At 44.3% G+C, this 24959-nt stretch overlaps 1 non-coding gene across 1 annotated transcript; it reads right to left on the reverse strand.

The window, feature by feature from the left end:
* Positions 1–14337: 14337 nt before the first annotated feature.
* Positions 14338–14409, reverse strand: TRNAE-UUC (transfer RNA glutamic acid (anticodon UUC)). The gene has a single exon. It is a non-coding gene; the product is annotated as a tRNA-Glu (tRNA).
* Between the last annotated feature and the right edge of the window lie 10550 nt (positions 14410–24959).

Below are 24959 nucleotides of genomic sequence, written 5' to 3' on the forward strand. Positions count from 1 at the left end.
ATGTTAATGGAAATACAGAAGAGCTGAGATATTGGGCATAGAATGAGAATTCAGTAGAAGGAGAGTGTCAGAACCGTTGCAGGGAAAAGTCAATTCGATCTCATGTTGGAACTGTTTGTTTGACTTGCTTTTCATTGCTTTTGTTATTATAATCATACAGAAGGGCCTGCATCAGAGAATCCTGCCCTTCTGCCTGACTGTCAAAGTGCCTTTGTTCAGAACCCTGTCCTCCTGCAGATGGAAGGAAAGAAGAAATGAACACATCCTCTGCCTGGGGCTTGCCATTCTAGGAGATACTTGCAAGATTAATGGTCTTTTTACTTTGTTTCCTCAACTCCCCCCATCACTGATCTGTAAAAGATCCTGGAATCCAGACCCAGATAAAATGGTTTTTTGAGACATCAGTCTGTCGTTTTCTCTGGCAGGTCAGTGGGGCAGCCGGAGGTAGTAACAAATTACTCTGTAACAGACCAGGGGTGGGACTTCTCATGACTCAGTGGTAGAGAATCTGCCTGCAATGCAGGAGATGCAGGACATGCAGATTCAATCCTTGGGTTGGGAAGATCCCTTGGAGCAGGAAAATGGCAATCCCCTCTAGTATTCTTGCCTGGGAAATTCCATGGACAGGGGAGCTTGGCAGGCTACAGTCCACAGGGGTTGCAAAGAATTGGATGCAACAGAGCTTGCTTGCATGCATATTTGGGGTATCCAGGTGAAAGGTGAACCACTTCGCTTCCTTCAAAAATCTGTCAAGATTTGGGGAACAATGCTTGCTTCCTCATTTTATGAAAGAAGGAGACTTGAGGAGATGAGAACCACTGATCTATGGAAAACTGTAGGATCTGGAGGCATCCAGGAGGTTGACTGACCAAGGATGGAATAAGATATCATTACAGACTGGTTCCAAATAGGAAAAGGAGTACGTCAAGGATGTATATTGTCACTCTACTTATTTAACATATGCAGAGTACATCATGAGAAACGCTGGGCTGGAAGAAATACAAGCTGGAATCAAGATTGCTGGGAGAAATATTAATAACCTCAGATATGCAGATGACACCACCCTTATGGCAGAAAGTGAAGAGGAACTAAAAAGCCTCTCGATGAAAGTGAAAGAGGAGAGTGAAAAAGCTGGCTGAAAGCTCAACATTCAGAAAACGAAGATCATGGCATCTGGTCCCATCACTTCATGGGAAACAGATGGGGAAACAGTGGAAACAGTGTCAGACTTTATTTTTTGGGGCTCCAAAATCACTGCAGATGGTGATTGCAGCCATGAAATAAGAAGACGCTTACTCCTTGGAAGGAAAGTTATGATCAACCTAGATAGCATATTGAAAAGCAGAGACATTACTTTGCCATCAAAGTCCGTCTAGTCAAGGCTATGGTTTTCTCAGTAGTCATGTATGGATGTGAGAGTTGGACTGTGAAGAAAGCTGAGCGCTGAAGAATTGATGCTTTTGAACTGTGGTGTTGGAGAAGACTCTTGAGAGTCCCTTGGACTGCAAGGAGATCCAACCAGTCCATTCTGAAGGAGATCAGCCCTGGGATTTCTTTGGCAGGAATGATGCTAAAGCTGAAACTCCAGTACTTTGGCCACCTGATGCGAAGAGTTGACTCATTGGAAAAGACTCTGATTCTGGGAGGGATTGGGGGCAGGAGGAGAAGGGGATGACAGAGGATGAGGTGGCTGGATGGCATCACAGACTCGATGGATGTGAGTCTGAGTGAACTCTGGGAGTTGGTGCTGCGTTTCATGGGGTTGCAAAGAATTGGACACAACTGAGTGACTGAACTGAACTGAACTGAACTGAAGAGGCAGTGAGTTCCTTGTTGTTAGAAGCATTCAAGCTGGGGAAGGAGACTATTAAGATAAACATTGAGTGAACAGACAGATGAGTTGCACCCTAATAGAATTCCTTTCTGTTCCTGGGGCTCTTTGATTCTCTAAATTTCTGATGATCTCTGGGGCCACCTGAATCAGGGGAGGGGCTGATCATGGAGGTACAGTAGCTGCTGGTCTGAGATTCTCAGGAGGTTGATGACACTCTGACTGTTCTAGGAGGGCACTGATTTAAGTACCTATGACTAAAGGTACTGTTTCCGAGTGGTTTTTAGGTTTGACAACAGAAGGGTAAATTGAGTCAGAATAGGACATTAGCTAATACAGTGAGGGGCATGAAGGGTCAGCAGACTACCCTCTAATTTGAGACATCTTGAACCATGGGACTCAGGGCTGGAGATGACTGGGTGTGTTAGGATCTTGGTTTATCCGTCTCCTCATTGTGGGTCAGTCATCTGTGGCTTCATTAATCGTTAGTTCATGGTGTGATGGGTATGATTATATGGCTGTAAGTAAGCACTGCACTGAGTTACTGAAACATTATAGAGCATGTGCCTGCACGCTGCAGGAGCTAGAGATGTGAGAGAAATCAAATATGGTCTCTGGACTGGAGGGACTCACGGCTCAGTGATGGAGAGGACCCAAAATCAAATAGATATTTACGGGTAGAAGACCTTGATAGATAGTTGTGTGGGTATAAGAAAGCCCATGTAACTACTTATGCCTGTGGCAGGGGGTATCAGAGGATGTCGTTCTAAAGTTGAGTCACAGAGGGTCAATGCTTTAAATGAATAAGAGCTCAGGGAAGGCTTTCCCGGTAGGAGGGCAGTATGTGCAAAGGCCCAGTCTTGCAATGTCCTGGTGCATTCTGGGAATGGCACTGTTTTCTGGGTAGCTGAAAGGGGGAAGTTCATGGTGAGGGGTGAGACTCAGAATATTTGAATCTGGCATTGAAGGCCACGTTAGCCATCTTTACTTAGCTCTGTCAGCCTTAAGGATCCACGTGGGGCTGTAAAAATAGGGCAGGGCTGTGATTTTGAACTTTTTCTAGAGGTCACTTCTTGGGGCTCTGGTTTGTGGGCCAGGCAGGATGAGGCAGGGGATGGGAGACCAGCTGGACCCAAGCTGACTGCACGAGGCTCCTTTCTTTCCCTCCATTAGGTTGTTTCCATATTGAATGATTCATAGAAAGATATCTGCTCTCCAACTCTTCCTTTTTGGGGGGACCTCATTGGCCTGGGGGAGGTGCTCTGTGCTTATTTAGTAATCCTGTGGGGTTTCCTGGGAGAACCCCAGTGTCTAGGTGGACTGCTTGGGACAGAAGAGAGACATCACTGTTTGCTCTGTGTCTGCCGTGTGCCAGGGACTTCACACAAGTCATTTCTTTCTCTTCTTTCATTTTTTTTTTAAACTTTTTATTTTGTTTTGGGGTATAGCCAATTAACAATGTTGTGATAGTTTCAGGTGGACAGCAAAGGGACTCAGCCATATATATACATGTATCCATTCTCCCCCAAACTCCCTAACCATCCAGGCTGCCACAAAACACTGAGCAGAGTTCCCTGTGCTATACAGTAGGACCTCACTTGTTATTCATTTTAAATACAGCAGCGTGTACATGTCCATCCCAAACTCCCTGTCTTCTCATCCTAACTCTGAGAGGTTGCAGGTTTCCACAGGTGGAAAGTGAAGCCTAGAGAAATGACAAAACTTGCTGAAGGCCTCATAGCTTGTCAGTGGCAGAGCTGGGATTTGAACCTGTACCTATCGACTCTCAGTTCATCACCAGAGTACCCCCACTGTTTGCCTACCCCCAGGGTTGCTGATGAAGGCAAGCTGGTGGCATCGCTGGCTGGTAGACTGCGTGTATCAAGAGCCTGGCTGACCATCCAGGGGTGGCAGACAGGGCACAGTGACTTGCTGGCAGCTCCCTGGTCCTGTCTGTCCCGGCCTGTCTCCCACACAGATTAATTGCTGCTCGTGGGAGGTGTGATGTTCCCGGCACATGTGGGAGGGGAGCGTGCAGCCATGCTTATCACCAGCCTGTACTGGCACAGCTGGCAGCCTGCACAGCACCCTCATTGGAAAGCCATCCATCAGCCGGCAGCACTGCACTGTCCTCGAAATCCAACTGCAGAGCTGGCACCTCTGGGCCTCCTCAAATGTGACAGGCACCCCCTGGCTCAGCACCCCTGGGTTGGGCCTGTGTGTTTGCTTCCTGCCAGGCTCCTGGGGGTAGTGGAGCCTTGCCTGATTGAGTGTTTCACTCTTTGGGGGTTAGTCTTGGGAAAACCCTAGGCTGGGGTTCTGGGCATTTCTTGAACAGAGCCCCTTGTCTTCCTCGTGGCAGCTTCCGAGAGGAGCAAGAACTCCCAAGACACAACAGTCCCCAGTGTCCCCCTAAGTTCCAGAGGCCAGAGTGTCCCTCTGTATCTCAGCTGAGACCAGGCTGCAGGGCCAGGCAGGGCTGGGGTGTGGCCCAGCCAGACCAGTGCTTGGATCTGTGTAGATGGGGAGGTGGGATGGAGCCCACGTTCAAAGGGCTTTAGCTATTCTGACTCTGAGGTCCTTGGTCCCTTTTACAAGAAACAGGTGCCATTAACTTGAGCTCCCAGGTTTAGAGCACTGATTCTCAAACACACCCGTGTGTCAGAATCATCTACAGGCCTTGAGGAAAGTGAAGACTGCTAGGCCACATCCTCAGAATGTTTGATTCACTAGGTCTAGGGTGTTGTTGTTTAGTCTCTAAGTCGTGTCTGACTCATTTGTGACCCCATGGACTGTAGCTCGCCAGGCTCCTCTTTCCATGGGATTTCCCTGGCAAGAATAATGGAGTGGGTTGCTATTTCCTTCTCCAGGGGATCTTTCTGATCCAGGGATCAAACCCACGTCTCCTGATTGCAGGACTATACCACTATCCTGATTGCAGGATTCTTTACCACTAAGCCACCTGTGAAGCCCCAGATCTAGGGTAGAGTTCAAGAATTTGTGTTTCTTTCTTTTTTTAAAAAAGCATACCCTGCTATACATTACATCCCAGAACTTATTTATCTTATAACTGAAAGTTTGTGACTTTCAACACCTAATCTATTTTGCTCATATCCCATCCTCTGTCTCTGGAAACCCCTAATCTATTCTCTGTATCTACAAGTTCAGTTTTTTTTTTTTTAAAGATTCTATATATAAGTGAGATTATACAGTTTTTCTCTTTGTCTGATTTACTTAACTTAGCATAAGGCCTTCAAGGTCCAATTCATCTGTTGTAAACAGCAAACTTTTCTTTTTTATGGCTGAATAATATTCCATCACGTGTGTTTATATCTGTGTCTACAGCTGTGCCTATATCTATCTATTTATCTGTTTCACATCTTTGTTTTAATCCATGCATCTGTTGATGGACACTCAGGTTGCTTCCATCTTATTTGTTGTAAGTAATGCTGCAGTGAACATGCGGGTGCAAATATTTTTGAAAGATAGTGATATTTGGATTTCTAACTTGTTCCCAGGTGATGTCAATGCTATGGGCCCAGGGTACATGCTTTGAGAACTCCTGGTTTAGAGAAAGGCCATTCAAAGCCTTCCTTAAAAAACCTTCTTAAAAATTTGCAAAAATCCCAACTCTTGGTTCCTTTGAGTTGTTAGTTCCTGCCTAATTATCTGATTGCCAGCCTGCCCAGGTTGTCCTAGACCTGGGAATCTGAGATAAAATTCAGTCCACTCCTGTGAGTGACAGGAGCTGTTTCAGGAGTGGTCAGCTGACTTTGGTGATGGTTGGGGCAGCTAGAGCAGGGTCTTTTTTCTTTTTTGTAAATTAATTAATTAATTTTAATTGGAGGCTAATTATGGGCTTCCCTGGTGGCTCAGAGGGTAAAGCATCTGCTTGCAATGTGGGAGACCTGGGTTTGATCCCTGGGTCGGGAAGATCCCCTAGAGAAGGAAATGGCAACCCACTTGGTACTCTTGCCTGGAAAATCCCATGGACGGAGAAGCCTGATAGGTTATAGTCCATGGGGTTGCAAAGAGTTGGACACGACTGAGCGACTTCACTTTCTTTCACTTTACTTTACAATATTGTAGTGGTTTTTGCCGTACATTCATGTGAATCAGCCATGGGTGTAGATGTGCTCCCCATCCTGAACCCCTTCCCACCTCCCTCCCCACCCCATCCCTCAAGGTCATCCCAGTACACCAGCCCTGAGCACCCTGTCTCATGCATCAAACCTGGACTGGCCATTTATTTCACATATGGTAATATACATGTTTCAATGTTATTCTCTCAAATCATCCCACCCTCGCCTTCTCCCACAGAGTCCAAAAGTCTGTTCTTTACATCTGTGTCTCTTTTGCTGTCTCTCCTATAGGGTTATCATTATCATCTTTCTAAATTCCATATATATGTGTTAATATACTGTATTGGTGTTTTTCTTTCTGACTTACTTCATTCTGTATAATAGGTTCCAGTTTCATCCACCTCATTAGTACTGATTCAAACGCATTCTTTTTTATAGCTGAGTAATATTCCATTGTGTGTATGTACCACAGCTTTCTTATCCATTCATCTGCCGATGGACATCTAGGTTGCTTCCATGTCTTAGCTATTGTAGACAGTGCTGTGATGAACATTGGGGTACCCGTGTCTCTTACAATTCTGGTTTCCTCAATGTGTATGACCAGCAGTAGGATTGCTGGGTCATATGGCAGTACTATTGCCAGTTTTTTAAGGAATAGAGCAGGGTCTTTATCAGAGCAATGCAACTGTAACCCCATTCAGATGCTTATTATGTTAGTTGTCCTTTGGCCAAGAGTCTTTTGAGAGGATGACCTGAGATGATATATGTGAAAGATCTGGTTTGTGGAGGATGCGCAGTCAAGGCTAGTTTCCTCCTTCCATCTCTGACCCATAAGACAGATTTGGCTGCAACTGACCCTCAGGAGAAGCTGTGCAGAGAGGAGAGTCTGGGGGATAACTCAATAGGCTTCCCCTCCTCTTGCAGCCCATCTGATGATAAAAGAGACTTTGCCCCTGGGGTCCTTAACCCTTCAAGCCTCCACAAGCAGGACTGTCTTCTCCTGGGGTTTGCTTATTTGACATTTTCCCAGTGCCAGGAGCTGGTCTGGTGATAAGCCCCAGCACACTGACCTTTATAAAGATTCTAGGGTGTTCAGACTGCATTCATATTTTAAAATTTTATTTACGCATTTAGTTTTGGCTGTGCTGGGTCTTCATTGCTGCGTGGGCTTTTCTCTAGTTGCCGTGAGCAGGGGCAGCTCTCTAGTTGCTATACACGGGCTTCTCACTGCAGTGGCCTTTCTTGTAGAGCACAGGCTCCAAGCACGTGGGTTCAGTAGTTGCGGCTCCCAGGCTCTAGAACCCAGGCTCAGTAGGTGCGGCACGAGGGTTTTAATTGCTCCACGGCATGTGGGATCCTCCTGGATCGGGATTGAACCTGTGTCTCCTGCGTTGTCAGGCAGATTCTTCACCACTGAGCCCTCAGGGAAGCCCACTTCATTTAAAAAATCTTTTTATTTGACTGCATCAGGTCTTAGTTGTGACATGAAGGATCTTTAGTTGTGGCATGCAAACTCTTAGTTGTTGCTTGTGGGATCTAGTTCCCTGACCAGGGATAGAACCTGGGGCCCCCTGCATTGGGAGGGCAGAGTCTTAGCCACTGGACCCCCAGGGAAGCCCACACACCACATTCTTTGGGAAAGATCTTCAACTACATCCTTCCCTCTCATCCCATCTCTTAGGGGTTTCACCCATCTGTCCAAAGCTGTTTGCCAGATGCTGGATGTCCTGCGGTGGCAGAGAAGTCCTCAAATTTTCCAGGGTCTTCAAAGGAAGGGTCTCAGATACCTCCTGGGGCTCAAACTTGCTGCAGGATGGGTAGTTTCAGTTGGAAATCTCCAGCTGAGTCTCGATGATCTGTGTCATCGTAAGCACCAGAGAGTATTTTACTCCCTACTTCCCAACAGTTAGCCTTCGAAGCCAAGGCACCTGTTCCAGTTTAGCTTTTGCACTTTTGATTTCCCAGGGAGAATGATTTACCTCTTTCCTTTGCTCTAGTAAGTGTGATTTTGCAGTTTGGGTAGTAACCCCGATTTCCTCCAGGAAAAAACATAAGAAGGTGATTCAGCAAGGGATAAAGATGGTTTTTCTCCTAGACTATACATTCCTTCCATGAGGTATGTAATCTTAACTCCATTTTGCATCTCATGCTTGCTTACAGCACTAATCAGGGCTGCAACAATAGTTAGCACCCAACAATAGTTAGCGCCCATATCCCACCCCCTCCACTGTTATTGTAATTGGCTGGAGTCATGGATGTCCTGGGTAACAGGGTACCAACTTCTGATTCTATTTCTTGGCTCTTCTAGGGTAAGGATGCTGGAGGCAAGGAGACTATAATGGAAAGCTCAGACAGTTGGTATGGACTGCCTCTGATGGGGCCTTATCTTTAGCAAAGAGAGTATTTTTTATTTTAACAAAGGTGATTTTGTTAAAAATAACATAATTTTTATTCAAGACATGGGTGATTGACTTTATCATTTTTGCTTTCTGTAATGCTCTAAAGAGGAAACATCAGTCCACAAGGCATGGAGGAGGAAGATGCTACATTCTGAGACTTGGAGTGAATTCCTTAGTTTTAAAATATTTTGTTTTATTTTTGGCTGCACGGGCTCTTCATCGCTCTGCCTGGGTTTTCTCTAGTTGTGGTGTGTGGACTTCTCATTGAGATGTCTTCTCTTGCCGTGGAGCACAGCCTCTGGAGCGCCACTTCAGTAGTTGTGGCACACGGGCTTAGTTGCCCTGAGACATGTGGGATCTTCCCGGACCAGGGATCAAACCTGTGTCCCTGGCATTGGCAGGTGGACTCTTAGCCAGTGGGAAATCCTGAATCCCCTACTTTTGAGACAAGAGACAGAAGATTGAGACTTCTGACTGTCAACCCCCAGGTAAATGCCTTAATATGCCCCAGGTTCACCCTTCCTGCAGCCTCAGGGGACACTGGACCAACCTTTGCCGTGAACCTTGCCAGTTTCTCTTTGCACCAACGTATAATGTCAAATGAGCGGCCCCCGCCAAGGCGCCTGCTGGTTGGTGCCAGGCACTCCTGATGACTTCAGCTAATTTCTGAGTCTGGAAACATTGTTGACAATGTGATTTCTGAAATGTGAAAGGCGTTATCTCGTTGTGCCATCTGCGGCATGTCTGTCTGAGTTGGGGCTTCCGCTGCCACTCTGCCCCCTCGCAGCAACTCTCACTGCTCCGTCATCATCTCCCACAGCTAATTGCTCCAAACTGACAGGGAGTCTTTTTTCCTTTAGAGATACAGAGAAATAGAACTTTCTTGCTAGCATTTCCAAGTCAAGCATGACTTTTGGAATTGTAATTTGATCTTTTGGTTGGGAAGAGGTTTGGGGAAGGGCCTGGTTTCAGCACTGAGTCAGGAACAACTCCCAAGAAAGAAGGAACCTTAAGAAGTGGTGACTGGGGGTGGAAGACTCTCCTGTGATTCTAAGTTGCAGGGAGCTGGTCATTAAGTGGAATGAGCTGTCTGGGAAGGTAGTGAGTTCTCTGTCACTAGAAGTATGCAAATGGAGATGATATTTCTTTATTTGCTTGGAAAGCCTTCAGTGGATTCAAGCTGTGTGGCTTTGAAGACAGAGCTGTAGAAGGGAGCATCTCTTTCCCTCTCTGCCTTTCCTCTCCCTCTCCACTTGTTCATTGTACTCAGCCACCATTTTGTGAGGAAGTCCAACCAGCCCATGCAGAGAGATAACTTGGGAAGCCAACATTGCCCATCAAACATGCGAGTGAATGGACCTTCAGATGGTTTCAGACCCTAGTTTTTTGGTCTTTCAGCTGAGGCTTCAGATATCATAGAGCAAAGACAAAGTGTTCTCATAGTGCCCCTCAAGAATTCCTGGTTCATGGAAGCTGTCAGAGCTAATGAATTATTATAGTTGTTTTATGCCCCTAAATTTTGTGGTTAGTTGTTAGATAATCACAGTAATTATCTCCATACCTACATCATGCTTCCTTCTAATATGCCACTAGAGCTTCTGAGATATATATATATATGTGTGTGTGTGTGTGTGTGTGTATTTGATCTTTAGTTGTGGTATCTGGGGTCTTTTAGTCTTGGCAAGCATGTGAACACTTAGTTGTGGCTTGTGGGCATGTGGGATCTAGTTCCCTGACTGGGGATCGATCCCGGGTCTCTTGCATTGGGAGCATGGAGTCTTAGCTACAGGACCACCAGGGAAGTCTCTGATATTTTTCTTCATAGCATTCTTCAAGAGTTTGAAATTGCATATTTACACATTCAATTAATTTCTGTCTGATCTTCCAGACTGGAAAATTTATTAGTGCAAACAGTATGCCCATTTTGCCTACCAACACTTTGCCAGAGCCTGGCATAGAACGTGTTTAATAAATGTGTTATATGAATGAACTAATGTATTTATTACCTTCCCCCTTTAATAGCTGCAGACACTTCAAGCTCTGCGAGTGAAAGCTCAAGGCATCATCCTACCCCCTGACTTGATCTTGGCAAAGGCACTATTGCTTCTTCAGGTACTCAGGTCATGAACTTGGAAACCACCTTAGTCATTTCCCATCCTGCTTCTCATAAAGGACTCCAGGTGTGTCCATTCTACCTTAATGCTCACTACTTTTTCATTCCACCCCCATTACCCTACCTTGGTTCAGTCTCATCATTTCTTCCCTGCATCACGTCAATAGACACCTGACCCGTTCGCTTCTCTCCAACACATCATCTAAACTGGCAGGTGGACCTTTTCAAAATACATATCTGAGCCTTTCATTTTTTGGCTGAAAATTGTTCACTGGCTCCACACTGTCTTTATAATAAAGTCCAAAGTCCTTGGTGGTCACCCCAAACCATTTGTGGAGACAGGCAAGATAGAAAGTAAACACAACAATGCTCCTTGCAGGGTCCTACAGTTCATCAGTGCTCTTCCCGGGGATTACCCCACATCTTTCATCTCTTACTACTTGCCACCTCCTCTTTCCTCCCTGACCCAGTCCCAGATGTGTGCTCCAAACACATCAAGCTCTTTGGGTTCATCCTAAATCATCTATATTCATTTACATGCCAGAGATATAAATCCAACTTGAGCTAACTTAGGTCATAAGAAGAGTTCAGTGGCTCAAGGGATCTAAGGAATTATTTCAGGGAGGGCAGGGACAAGAGTTTCCAGACAACTAGACCAAGGAGTCAAGTAATTACTTCCATCTATTCCAGCATGTCAGTGTCATCCTTTCTCATCACAAAGGGGCTTCTTCTATGCTCTCTTTACCATCCTAATCTTAATGGCATGAAACAACAACAATCATTTATTACCATCTCTCATGGTCCTAAGGGTTAACTTGGAGCAGCTGGTTGGTTCCTGTCCAGGTTCTTTCATGTGGTTGCAGTTCAGTTGACATTGAAGTCATCTTCCTTACTCATGTATCTGAATCCTGGGCTGGGGCTGGGATGGCTGGGACTCTGAACACATTTCTTTCTATCACTCTCTGGTCTCTTCATGTGCCGTCTCTAGAATAGCACCCTATAAGCCAGAGTTCTTATATGACAGCTCAGAGCTCCAAAGGCTGGTGTCCCAAAAGAGACTGATAGAAGATTCATGGTCTTTTCTAATAGAATCTTGGAAGCTGCTTCTGCCACAGTCTGTGCGTCAAATTAGTCAAAAAGACTTCTCCAGGTTCAAGGGGCAGGACTACAGATTCATCTCTTCATAAGAGAAACACCATGTTTGGGACTTCCCTGGTGGTCCAGTGGCTAAGACTCTGTTCTCCCAAGGTAGGGGGCCTGGGTTCAATCCCTGGTCAGCTAACTAGATGCCACAACCTGACACAGACAAATAAATAGATAAAAATAAATAAATAAAAAAAAGAATTCACCTGCCAATGCAGGGAACGTGGGTTCGATCCCTGATCCAGGAACTAAGGATCCGCACGCCATGGAGCATCTTAGCCCACGCACCACGACTACTAAAGTGCACGCATCCTTGAGCCTGAGTTCTGCAACAAGAGAAGCCATCACAACAAGAAGCATGTGCTCTGTGGCTGGAGAGAGCCCGCACGTTGCAACGAAGAGCCAGCACGGCCAAAAAGAGAGAGAGAGAAAGATCATGTTTGAAATCACCGTATTTTGCTGCTGGAAACCTGATCTGCGACAATTCTTTGGTTTGTCATCTTACAGTTTCAGCCACCCTTTGGCCCCAAGTTAAAATCCCTGAGAGTGGGGTTAGAGGTTCCAGGGCCCATTGTATGTCTGGCAACCCAAGCCCAGCGAACCTGGACTAGGGGAACGATTGTCCTAGAAACACACGGCAGCCCTAGTGTACATGCGCGTGGCAGGTCTCAGAATGGGAGTGGTGCCAGGCAGGAAGTCCCTTGAGTGTTCGTGGCTCCAAGAGCAGTATGTAGTGCCTTCTACCCGGAACGCCTTTTCATGCTCCTTTCTATCCTGATCAGTCTTCTTTGTCTTTCATCTCTTGTCTCAGGAAGCACTTCCTCCAGGAGGTCTTCTCTTCCTTGAAACTCCCAAGGCTGGGTTAGGTCTTTCCTTCTCTTATTCCCCAAGACGTCTATGCTTACCTTTTAAAGCTTTTTCTCTTAGTCTATTTATTTATTATTTTTTATTTCTTTCTTTGACAGAGCTGAGTCTGTTGCTGTGCACGGGCTTCTCATTGCGGTGGCTCCTCTGGTTGTGGAGCACAGGCTGTAGGTACAGGCGGTCTACAGTGCTTGCAGCACGCAGGCTCAGTAGTTGTGGCACATGGGCTTAGTTGCTCTGCAGCATGTGGGATCTTCCCGGACCAGGGATCGAACCTGTTTCCCCTGCGATGGCAAGTGAATTCTCATCCCCAGTACCACCAGGGAAGTCCTCTATGCTTACCTTGATTAGGTAAGCCCTCGATTAGGACTAATTACACTAACTCATAATTTCTTTCTTCTTGTTTACCTGCTAAGACCAATATATCCAATCTTTTTTAATTGATGTGCAGTTGATATACAATATTACTTTCTTTGAAAAGAAAATCTGTCCCTCCTACAAAGCTGTGAGCTTTAAGGCAAAGCTTGTATTCCTAGTGCCTAGTTCAGAATCTGGCACTTAGTGTGTGTGTGTGCTTAGTTGCTCTTAGTAGGTGCTTGATAGTTGCATGTGGAATGAATGAATTTGCTAGAGCTCAGAGGAGGCTGCCCTCACAGTGAACTGCTGTGTCCCCTGGTGTGAGCAGATGGCTCAGCTGCTGTGCGCTGGGGCAGAGAGAGGCCAGCTCCCCGCACCGCTGCCCAGGGGTGGAGCATCTGCTAGCTGCTGTGGGAGTCCTAAGCTGGCCTGCAGATGGAGGGGGCTGAAAGCCCCCAAGTCCACAAGCTCCACAGTCCTTGTGAGTCTCACTGCTACTGAGGGGCCACAGGAGGCCATGAAAACATCTGGGAGAGGAGATAGTTCTGGAGGAAAGCATCCGTGCCAGATGCTGAGCTTCACACAGATGGAAGAACCAGTCCTGGGATGGGATTTCTGACATCTGCTTGTGTGAAGACCTGAGGTCAGAGGGCCTCTGAGATGGCACTGAAAGTTGGCTTGATTGTTTGAATTAAGCCAGCCAAACCAGAGGCTATGGGCCAGGCAGACAAAAGACCAGTCAGAGTAGCCATGTACTGAGTCCTTACCATGCGCCAAGTACTACACTGAGCACTACACTGGAAGGTGAATTCCTTTAACCCCTGTGAGGCAGGAACTCCTATTAATTTAAAAGAGGGCAAAGTTCAGAGAAAAGAAGTACCTTGTCTGAAGCTTCATGGCTCATAAAAACCAGAGCTGGGATTTGAACCCCTGCGTCTGACCTTAAGGGCTCAGCTCATCTACAGTATTCCGAGTAGAAGCCCCCCACCTCCCCCACAGTGGGGCTGGTGGGATGTGACTGCTCCAGATATAAGTTTTAGGAGAATGCTGGTTAAGGCTTTAAGTTCTTTGTTTTTATGGGTGGGGGTGCTGGTGCTTGGTAGACTTTGATCATGAACTCCATACAGAATGGTGACCTTAATAAGCTTTGTGTGATCCTCTAGACTCGGTGATGCCTTCATGTAATTTAATCAGCTTCAACATTTGACTGAGACCTCCTAAGAGAACCTGAGCCAGAATTGGCAAGCTTACTTGCTTGCTTACTCCTGAATGCCTGGCGCGCAGAAACTGTGTGAGATAATACAGGTGTACTATGTTAAGTTACTGAGTTTTGGGACTGATTTGTTATGCAGCAATAGATGACAAGTACAGATTTTGGTACCTGGGAATACATGCTGCTATAACCCATCTATGGGAGTGGCTTTGGAAACTGTTGGTGGCAGAAAATGGAAGGGCTTTGAGGAAAGTGTTAGTGAAAAACTAATGTGCCTTGAATTAACAAACTATTTCTTTTTTTCCTTGAGTACCATGTGGTTTATAAGAATTTAGTTCCCCAACCAGGGATTGAACCCTGGCCCTGGCAGTGAAAGTGCCACATCCTAACCATTGTACCATCAGGGAATTCCTTTGAACAGATGGTTAACAGAAGTCTGATGGATTCGGAGGAGGATGCTGATAAGGGCTTCCATGAAACCCAGGAAATGTTACTTGAAATTGAAAGAAAGGGGATCCTTGTTACGTAGTGACATAGGGAGTTTAGCAATGTTGTTGCCTACAGAAATGTGAGAAGTAGGAATCATACCTGCTGAATTGAGTGTTGAAGAATGTCCAGTGTTGAAGGAGCCACCTGGTCTCTTGTTCCTTTTAGTAAAATGTGAGAAGAGAGAGATAAGCTAAAGAAAGGACTATAAAATAAGAAGGAACCAGACTATACAGTTTCGAAAGTTTTCAGGGTCTTTGGGTGGCAAATGATGCTAAAAGTAAGGAATGGGCTGTGCTGTGCTAAGTCGCTCACTTGTGTCTGACTCTTTGCGACCCCATGGACTGTAGCCCGCCAGGCTCCTCTGTCCATGGGGATTCTCCAGGCAAGAATACTGGAGTGGGTTGCCATATGCTCCTCCAGGGGATCTTTCCAACTCAGGGATTGAACTGATATCTCCCACATTGCAGGTGGATTCTTTACTGTCTGAGCCACCAGGGAAGAAAATTAAGGAATAGACAAATATAAAATTTGAGGCACTTCTAGGAAAGCATGGTCTAAAGGTGATGTCCATATGATGGCCGTAAAATCTTTTGCAAAGACTTCAGGAAATCCTGAAGTGGTACTTAAGAGAAATAGTAAGTACAGCAAAGTGAATCAGCTATACATATATCCCCTCTTTTTTGGATTTCCTTCCTGTTTAGGTCACCACGGAGCACTGCGTAGAGTTCCCTGGGCTGTACAGCAGGTTCTCATTAGTTACCTGTTTTATACATAGTTTCAATACTATATATATGTCAGTCCCGATCTCCGATTCATCCCATCCCTTCTTCCCCTTAGATATCCATAGGTTTGTTCTCCACATCTGTGTCTCTCCATTTCTGCTTTGTAAATAACATCATCGATCTTATATATATATATCTTTTAATACTTGAAAACATTTCATATGCCATTTGTAAGAGTTTGAGGAAGGGTGGGTTATTCTCTGACCTGGACAGCAGTCCATTAGTACTTTATTATTTCCTTTAATCCTCATAATAACCTTGTGAAGGTCCTCTCATTGTCTTCACTTTTTAAGTGAGGACACTGAGGCTCGAATAGATGAAGTGACCTGCCAATGCCACTCACTCAGTAAGCTGTAGTAGACCCAGGATCCAAATCCAGGCAATTCCAGAGTGCATACTTTAGCCCCTACCATATTCTATAGGACTTCTCAGAGCCTTTAATAGGCTAATGGGCATGTGAGTCTCCAAGAGTGGTTGTGCAGAATTTCACTTTATTCCAGTTAAAACTCTCTCATGACTATGACTCCAAGGACATACTTTGGGAAATGCTTTTGCAGGAACTGAGCCGGGTAAAAACTGAGAAGTCATTAAAGTGGGCTGAAGTCATTAAAGAAGTCATTAATAGTCAGATTTTGATAGATAACAAACAGTACCTCAGTGTCAGTCCCTTTCACAACACAAATTCACTACTCTCTTACGTTGCTTACTCTAATCATTAATAAGATTGGAATTCAGGTTGAAAGAGTCAAAGACTCATTCAAATCTAGGACATAGTATTCTCATGACAGAAGGGAAGATTAAGAGATCAGGTAGAAACTTGGAATGCCTCTTAACTTCTACATGGACCTAGCATACGTCACATCTGTTCACTTGCTGCTGGCCAAAGCATGTCACATGGTCAAGCCCAAAGTCAATGGGATTTCATGTCCTCTTAACAGGTCATGAAGGAATAAATAATTCCAACAACATGGAAAATGGAGCCATTGAGCACCCTTGGGCAGGCATCTTCAGCAGCAGGAGGGAGGGAAGATGGAAGTTGAACTGAAGGCTTTAGGGAAAGGATGGGAGATATGAGAGGGGCAGAAAACAGAAGGCATGTAGGCTGATAGTTTTTATGGTTTCATATGGCCTCCTGGGTCCTTAACAGTCCGCCTAGCCTAGGACATGATGCTGGAAGCCCCAAGAGGAATATAGGGGTACCTGAATATCTTCTTTGATATCAGCCCTCAGTGTTAGAAATGTGTTGCTGGCTTGCTCATTTCCATATGCTTTACACATTCAGAGAGCCCTCTGCACAAACTCTTTTGAATCTATTTATACATTGTCATTTACCTCCCTCCCCCTTTTCGATTACTCCCTAATCAGCAGCTGATGATGCCCACCCTATAACCTGAATGTGATGTCATCTTTGCTATTGTTCAAGAAATAGCACTTAACAGTTGTTAAATAGAGGAGTTCATTTTTAGAACACTGCCTGTTTATCTTCTCCTTCTTTACAAAGGTGATTAAGATTTATTTTTTCTTGGATGAGAACAGGCTTCATTGATTTCTGCCCCGAAGAGAGATAGGAGGACAGTCACATTAGCCAGAGAGGAGGTTAACCCGTTTCTTCCAGTCACTGAGGAAGTCTGCACGAATGCCTCCTGCATTACGGTTGAGTGGGCAGACAGAGTCAGAATTGTCTTGCTTTGTACAGAAGTAGTAAACCCTGAAATCAGAGAGTGGGATCTCTCTGGGCTCAGTAGGGAGGCTATTTTGAGGATTCTATATTGTGGGAAGCTTCCTCCTGGATAACTACCAGGGGTGAGTGTAACTTGCCCCAGACTAGCTCTAATTGCTATCTTCCATTTTCCCATGCTGGGGTCTGTACTTCCTTTCTTTCCTGCAGCTTCTACACCTCCTTGTATTCAAACTCCCGGATTTGAATCTGGATTTGAATACCTGGATTTGAGTATCTCTTGGATACAGAGTTCTACATTTTAAGCTATTTATTATAGATCCGACTTCTGGGTATCAAAATCTGTATTAGTTTCCCATTATTGCTGTTAACAAATGGCCACACATTTAGTTGCTGAAAACAATACAGACTTATTACCTTATAATTCTAAAAGGCAGAGTCTGAAATGGGTCTTACAGGGCCAAAAGAAAAGTGTTGACAAGGTGGGATTCTTTCTAGAAGCTCTAAAAGAGAATCCATTTCTGGGCTTTTCCACCTTCTTGGAACTTTCCACATTCCTTGACTCATAGCCCCCTTCCCTCTTCAAAATCAGCAATGAATGGCTGGTCTGCATTTCTAATGGTGTCATCTCTTTGGTGCTGACCTTTCAGCCTTTTCCCCATTTAAGGACCCTTGTGTTTACATTGAGCCCATTTGGATAATCCGGAATAATCTCTTTATCTTGAGGTTAGCTGATGAGCAACCCTTGACACGTACCCTTAACGCATTCACAGGTCCTGAGGATCAGGACATGGGCATTTCTGGGGGGTAAATGGGAATTATTCTTGCTACCATAACCCTTAAATCTTTTGCTCTCGTAAAATATGCCAGTGGAGATAATACTATTTTACTTGCATTGGTGAGGGTGTCTTCTTTACTCAACCAACTGATTCAAAGGCTAATTGTTTTTTTGAGACACCGTCACAGACACACCCAGAAAAATGTTTTACCAACTATCTGCGCACCTCTTAGCCCAGTCAAGTTGACAATATAAAATTAACAATCACTTGGTCACAGCTAAAGTTGAGAGGAGTCAGCAGGGGGCAGAGCATGTAGAGCCTCAGAAAACATGGTAAGAATATTGGCCTTTATTGTGAGATCCATAAGATGTCCTTGGTCCCTATCTCGCCATCCTTTTCAGGGAGAATGAAATATTTGTATATTTCCAACTTTGGATACAGTAAAATTTCCAGCACATTTATTAAATGAATAAGTGGATGAAGGAATACGTGTGTTCCATGCATGGTTAGCACTTGCATATAAATATACATATACTTACATATCCATGTGACCTTTGGTTTCCACCTTGCCATGCAGCGTTTATTAACATGGAAGAATAACTGGAGTTTGACAGAAGCCAAGTTATACTGCAAGCAAAGCAGTTAGAGCACGCTTTACCTTCTGGAAACATGCCATGCTGGCTTCGTGAAGGACAGGGCAGTTCCTAGAGAAGCATTTAGCTGTTAAAAGAACCTGGCATTAGATTTAAATTGACTGATGAAATGGCACCTGATTTGCTTACAGCCAGAGGGTCCTGGGTAACTTTTGGAAAGGCCCAAATTTCTTATTGTGCAGGGAGAGCTTGAAGACTGTTATTAGGCAAATCAATGGATTAAGAAATAGTTTTTGGGAGTTCTACGCCCAGAAGCATGAAATGGTCTTCAATTCTATAGCTTCCCCATAGCATGCTTGTGATAAATGGTAACCGTGGTCAGGAAGACTATAGAGTAACATGAAAAATGCTTACTATCAAATCCCAAGTGGAATGTAAAGCAGTATATGGAAGGGTGTAAATGATTTTTTGTTCTGGCTGCGCTGGATCTTTGCTGCTGTGCACAGGCTTTGTCCAGTTGCGGCGAGGGGGGCTACTCTTCCTTGCAAGCATGGGCTTCTCATTGTGTTTCCTTCTCCTGCTGAGGAGCATGGGTTCTAGAGCACGCAGGCTTCCGTACTTGCAGAGCACGGGCTCAGTAGTTGTGACACGTGGGCTCAGTAGTTTCAGCGCACAGGCTTAGTTGTCCCTCGGCATGAGGGATCTTCCTGGGCCAGGGATCAAACCCCTCTCCCCTGTGCTGGCAGGTGGATTCTTTAACCACTGGACCACCAGGGAAGTCCTATAAATGATATTTTTAATGTTTATGCAGAAATTTGCTAAGGAACAATATGGATGGTGGTTATGGTAAGATAGTGGGACTATAGTTAATGTGTTTGATAATAAAAATAGAAGCAGCTTAACTTTGGCTTCCCTGGTGGCTCAGAGGTTAAAGTGTCTGCCTCCAGTGTGGGATACCGGGTTCGATCCCTGGTTTGGGAAGACCCCCTGGAGAAGGAAGTGGCAACCCACTCCAGTACTCTTGCCTGGAGAATCCCATGGACGGAAGAGCCTGGTAGGCTAGAGTCCACAGGGTTGCAAAGAGTCGGACACGACTAAGTGACTTCACTTTCACTTTATTGAGCATTTAATATGCCTGGCATTGTATTCAGCATTTTGTGTGGATCATCTTATTTATACCTCATAATAACGCTATGAGGTAGGTGCTCAGTGGAGGAATGAGCCTGAAGAAACTGTCTGAGAGAGGTTCCCTGGTTTCTTGAAAGCTATGCAGGTGATATATTAGTTAGTATAGGGTAAGGTATGCTGTGGTAGCTCTGTCCCCTCAGTGTTCTTATGTCCAGTCATGCAGACCAGAGAGAGAGAGTGGAGAAGTCCCACTTGTGACTTAAGAATAGCCTCGATGGGACTTCCCTGGTGGTCCAGTGGTTAAGACTCCAATGCAGAGGACCTGGGTTCCATCCCTGGTTGGAGAACTAAATCCTGCAGGCCACAAATAAAGATCTCACAAGCTGCAATGTAGATCTGGAGCAGCCAAATTAAAAAAAAAAAAAAACAACACGCCAGAAACAGCTTTGGGCAGGAAGTGACATTTCAGCTCATATTTTCATTGGTAATAACTCTGTAACTTGGTGCTATCCTAAACACGAGGGAGTCTGGGAAATGTAGTCTTTCTGTGTTCAGAGAGAGAGGAAATAGTGTGATGGATACAAAGCACTGCTTCTGGGAAGTGTTCCTAGGGAGTGGCTGAGCTTGAACTCAAACCAAGGATTCTGATTCTCAGGGATTCTGAGACCTGGAAGGTGTGTAAAATTTCAAGGCAATGGAGTAGTTGCTCCACAGCAGCTGGGTGTCAAATGAGTAAGCATAGACTTTCTTACTAAGAAGAAAGCAGGCTCATTAGCAAAACAAGATCATTTAAATAGTATTCTTAGACTTTCATTGTATCAGCATCACTTGGAGGGCTGACTAAAACAGACAGCTGTGCCCCATCCCAGAGTTTCTGGTTCCCTAGGTTCATGTCAGAGCCTGGGAATCTGCCTTTCTAACATGTTCTCACAGGGTGATGAGGCTGATGGTTTGAGGGCCACACTTGGAGAAATAGGCTTCCCAGTGTCTCAGTGGTAAAGAATCTGCTTGCCAATGCAGGAGGCTCGAGAGATATGGGTTTGATCCCTGGGTCGGGAAGATCCCCTGGAGAAGGAAATGGCACTCCAGTATTCATTCTTGGATAATCCCATGGACAGAGGAACCTAGTGAGCCTCAGCCACAGGGTTGCAAAGAGTTGGACACGACTTAGTGACTAAACCACCACCACGTGGAGAACTACTGATGTATAGAGAGTTGTTGTTGTTGTTCCAGTCTCTAAGTTATGTTCGACTCTTTGCAACCCCAAGGACTGTAGCCTGCCAGGATCCTCCATCCATGGGATTTCCCAGGCAAGAATACCAGAGAGTGTTGCCATTTCTTTCTGCAGGGGATCTTGCTGATTCAGGGATTGAACCTGTGTCTCCTGCATTGGCAGGCAGATTCTTTACCACTTAGCCACCAGGGAAGCCAGTATAGAGAATAAAGAATACTAAATATTGACATTTATAAAACTTGTAACCGTGATATAAATATTCAGGGTACACTCTCATGGTAGAAAATTCAGCCTTTGTAAGAGTGAATGTCCCTTTGCATCCTTGATCTGTCCTGCCTTGTCTTCATCATTCTTGTCAGAGGCAACCTCTGGTACCAGGCTCTTGTGTGTTACTCAAGTAATATTCTATGCACTTAGAAAGATTATCACTAAATAGAAGTGTATATTGTGTCATATATCAGTTTTACACAAACATAAACTTACTCTATTCTGCAACTGTTTTCCCCCCTTATTCAATGTCTTAGAGATCTCTCCAAAAGATTAATATGTAGGTTGACATCACGCTTTTTAATACAACTTAGAGTTCCCACTTTCTTATATTTTCCTAATCATTTGTAATGAAGTCATATTTCTTCTATGGTAGTAATAATCGAGCATTTAAAATAGCGGTGGAAAGAATAGTCATAATAGCAATTTATTGAGGGACAATTTATTAAGTGCAGGCACTATGTAAGTCTTTATGCTTTATCTTTTTTAATCCTCTTGGTAACTCTGTGGGATTGGTGTTATTATTGTACTTTACAGATGAGGAAATTGAGGCTTAGATGGATTAAGTAACTTGGCTCAATATATTATATTCAGTAGATGGTACAGAGACAAATTGAATATAGATTCAACTTCCTTCTAAGACTGTTCTTTTAATCATTATTCCTTAATGTTTACAAGTATTAAGGCCTGTTCTTTTTTAGTTGTTATTCCGTGTGCTGCACATAGGTCCTTCTTTATTGTATATAGAGTGGTGTGTATCTGTTAATCCCAAACTTCTTATTGATTTCTCCCTCACCTTCCCCTTTGGTAACCATACATTGGTTTCTATGTCTGTGAGACTGTTTCTGTTTGTAAATAAGTTTATTTGTATCCCTTTTTAAGATTCCACAAATAAGTGATGTTATATTATGTTTTTTTTTTTTTTCTGTCTGGTTTACTTCACTTAATATGATAATCTCTAGGTCCATCCATGTTGCTGCAAATGGCATTATTCCTTTCTTTTTTTATGGCTGGGTAATGGCAGAAAGTGAAGAGGAACTAAAAATCCTCCTGATGAAAGTGAAAGAGGAGAGTGAAAAAGTTGGCTTAAAGCTCAACATTCAGAAAACAAAGATCATGGCATCTGGCCCCATCACTTCATGGGAAATAGATGGGGAAACAGTGGAAACAGTGTCAGACTTTATTTTTTTGGGCTCCAAAATCACTGCAGATGGTGATTGCAGCCATGAAATTAAAAGACGCTTACTCCTTGGAAGGAAAGTTATGACCAACCTAGAGAGCATATTGAAAAGCAGAGACATTACTTTGCCAACAAAGGTCCATCTAGGCAAGGCTATGCTTTTTCCTGTGGTCATATATGGATGTGAGAGTTTGACTGTGAAGAAAGCTGAGCGCCGAAGAATTGATGCTTTTGAACTGTGGTGTTGGAGAAGACTCTTGAGAGTCCCTTGGACTGCAAGGAGATCCAACCAGTCCATTCTGAAGGAGATCAGTCTTGGGTGTTCTTTGTAAGGACTGATGCTAAAGCTGAAACTCCAGTACTTTGGCCACCTCATGCGAAGAGTTGACTCATTGGAAAAGACTCTGATGCTGGGAGGAATTGGGGGCAGGAGGAGAAGGGGACGACAGAGGATGAGATGGCTGGATGGCATCACGGACTCAATGGACGTGAGTTTGAGTGAACTCCGGGAGATGGTGTTGGACAGGGAGGCCTGGTGTGCTGCGATTCATGGGGTTGCAAAGAGTCAGACATGACTGAGCGACTGAACTGAATTGACTGAATATTCCATTATGTATATGTATATTTATAAAGAAGACAGATATGTATATATATATAAAGAGCTTGTGTATATATACATAAAGAAGGTGTAATATATATATATATAAATATATTGCATCTTCTTTATTCATTTATCTGTTGATAGACACTTAGGTTGCTTCCATGTCTTGTCTATTGTAAAACATGCTGCTATGAAAATTGAGGTGCATGTATCTTTTCAAATTGTTGTTTGAATCTTTTTGGATACTGCCGGGGTCCAGCCCCGGTGGATCCAGGGTGATTTGAAGGTGGGGACGGAGTCGGCGTCCTTGGGAATAACTTATTTAATTACAGATAGAGAGGGAATAGAAAATTAGCAGAGAAAAAGAGGCTGAATAACTTGGTTTACATGGAATACCAATCACCACCTACATAGGCTGCAGGCGTCTTCACGTTCTCCCAAAGGAGAGGAGGCACTGAGGCCCCCCCGGTCTGATCTTAGAAGCCCAGGCAAAATTAGTAGGCTTGGTGGGTACCCATGCACCAGATGGGAATTCAGCCAGAAAATATTAGGAGAGAAAAAGAGGCTGAATAACTTGGTTTACATGGGATACCAATAAAATTCCAAGACAAGGAATTTGCACCATCTACGTTGGGCCACTGGCGCCACTTGAATATCGGAAGGTGCCTCTCCTTGGGCTCCTTCTCGTGTGGGCTTGAAAGCCAGGGCAAGTAAGTAGACGTGGCAGGCACCCATGCTCCAGATGGGAATTCAGCCAGAAAAACGGGGAGCAAGAAAGAACGACATGGGGGAATCAGTCTTTCCAGAAACGGATCCGATTTCTTTATTTTTGGGTTTGCTTATATACCTTTTGTTACACATAGGGATGAATACAGAGTCACGTGGGGGTCAGCAGTCCTGACCTTTATCAAAATCAGGTGCTTTAAATAAAAAAAGATCTTAGGGGTTTTACATCATCTTCTGGCCATGAGGCCTGCTGACATTTTATGACTCTTTTTTTCTGATAACCAAAAAACTTATTTTTTCCAAGGGTGTTTTTTCTTAAACCAGGCACCACCCTCCAAATAAAGTTGCATTCCTATAGGGTGAGGGTGTAGTGAGTTACAGTCAAGAAAGGAATTTATTTAACCCAAGGTTAACATGATTAATCTTAAAGATTAATACTTATTTCTCTTATATGTTAGTTATATTCATTATAAGGGCAGGGAATATGGAGATTTAGCAGCAAACATCAGCCCAACAAATGAAAATCCTTTCACCAATGTTCCCCTTAAGATCTATTTAGTCTTAAGATAGTGATAAAGTTACATTTTTACATAGCAAGGACATAGTGATTTATAACAAAGTACAGTGATCTATTACAAAAGAGAAAATTCATTAACTCAAAAAGTCTAGTATTGCTAACCTTAAAAACTACTTTATTTCCTTTGCTATATTCCAAATACATTGATTAATATATTCCCAGGTGCCTAAGGATATGGAGGCCTGGCGGCAATCATTGACTCAACAATGAGAAAAGCCCTATGCTAATTAAGATTCTCAAAATACTCCAAACTCTCTGTGCTGTTTATGGTTGAGAGGTAGTAAACAATCATGTGGGTAGTGGCAGGAGTATGGATAATCCTGTCACACAAGCTAGTTTGCCAGCAGAGAGGTTTGACCTGAGACACATTTGTCACACCCAGGGCAGGGAATTAGCAGCAATTATTGGCACAACAAATGAAAAACCCTTCACCAATATAATTCCTAACCAATCCACTATACTAATAATTTCTAACTCCCCAAAAGAATTTGCTGTTAGTAAGTCTAAAACATCTCGTGCCTCTCAGGTTGGGAGGCTGTAAACAATCATATGTGGCCGGACGAACCTATACAAGTGGGCTAGATAACCTTCAGAGGAGTTCGTAAGTTGAAACACTCTTGTCACATCCAGGAATTTTTATTGACTTGGAGCTGCACGTTTACTCCTTCTCCGAGAGAACCGGTGGGAAACAGCCCCCCATAAAGTCAGAGGTGTAGGCGAGAGCATGAAACAGTAAAGTAGATAGACTCTGGTTTTGGGGGTAGGTGCTCGGGAACAGGGGGTTTCCTGAGGCTCGATCACACCTTTGCGTATGCCAAGCCTCCTTCCTCATGACCTTTGCCATGGGCGGAGTTCCTCACGCTGGCTCCCGGCAGGATACATTCCCAGGAGTGGAATTGCTGGCTCATACAGTAGCTCTACTT

This window comes from Capricornis sumatraensis, chromosome 15 (genome assembly GCF_032405125.1).
Source record: "Capricornis sumatraensis isolate serow.1 chromosome 15, serow.2, whole genome shotgun sequence".
NCBI classification, from domain to species: domain Eukaryota; kingdom Metazoa; phylum Chordata; class Mammalia; order Artiodactyla; family Bovidae; genus Capricornis; species Capricornis sumatraensis.